The sequence below is a fragment of the Pipistrellus hanaki genome, assembly GCF_964339955.1.
Source record: "Pipistrellus hanaki genome assembly, chromosome: 18".
NCBI lineage: Eukaryota > Metazoa > Chordata > Mammalia > Chiroptera > Vespertilionidae > Pipistrellus > Pipistrellus hanaki.
In genome coordinates, this window is record NC_140520.1 from 26,405,037 (window position 1) to 26,405,297 (window position 261).

Below are 261 nucleotides of genomic sequence, written 5' to 3' on the forward strand. Positions count from 1 at the left end.
GAATGCTTTAAAGCTCTTTACTTCAAAACAGGAGTTAGGCCAGATCTCAGAGGAAGACAAGGGGGTAGGATGAGAGCAGGAGAGAGGAGGGAGGGTGGGCTTCCCACAACCTGTGAATGTGATGTCACCACTGCAGTAGCCCAATGAAAGACATTGTCATTCTGGCGGAGGTCCCATCCAAGTTTATTCTCCCAGATGCCTCCCCCGCCAACCTTCCCTCTCAATCGAATATGAAACAAGATGAACTAAATGACTTGGTGG